We start from the raw sequence: 217 nt of genomic DNA, 5'->3' as shown, positions 1-217 counted from the left end.
TCCTCGGGTAGGGTTTACTTGCAAAGTAAAGGAGATTGTCTGATTCCCTCTGCTGCAGAGAGCAGGGTTGTGATTTGAAGCATGTGTTTCAGGCAGAGGTTAAAACTCTTTCTTTTCCTGCCTCTGCAGAGGCTACTTCAGCTTTGGGTGAGGGTACTGCATACTCGCCCAAGTCTGTCTGTTGGCCACAATGGTCGCTGAGGGCCAGCAGTCAGCA

At 50.7% G+C, this 217-nt stretch overlaps 1 protein-coding gene across 1 annotated transcript in view; it reads left to right on the top strand.

Moving 5' to 3' along the window:
• Positions 1-217, top strand: part of LOC104523658 (serine/threonine-protein phosphatase 6 regulatory ankyrin repeat subunit B) — a 75,217-nt gene that overhangs the window by 36,721 nt on the left and 38,279 nt on the right. The gene's annotated exons all lie outside the window — the stretch shown is intronic.

Source organism: Antrostomus carolinensis, unplaced genomic scaffold (genome assembly GCF_000700745.2).
Source record: "Antrostomus carolinensis isolate BGI_N321 unplaced genomic scaffold, ASM70074v2 scaffold11944, whole genome shotgun sequence".
NCBI lineage: Eukaryota > Metazoa > Chordata > Aves > Caprimulgiformes > Caprimulgidae > Antrostomus > Antrostomus carolinensis.
This window is presented reverse-complemented; position numbering and strand designations above follow the sequence as displayed.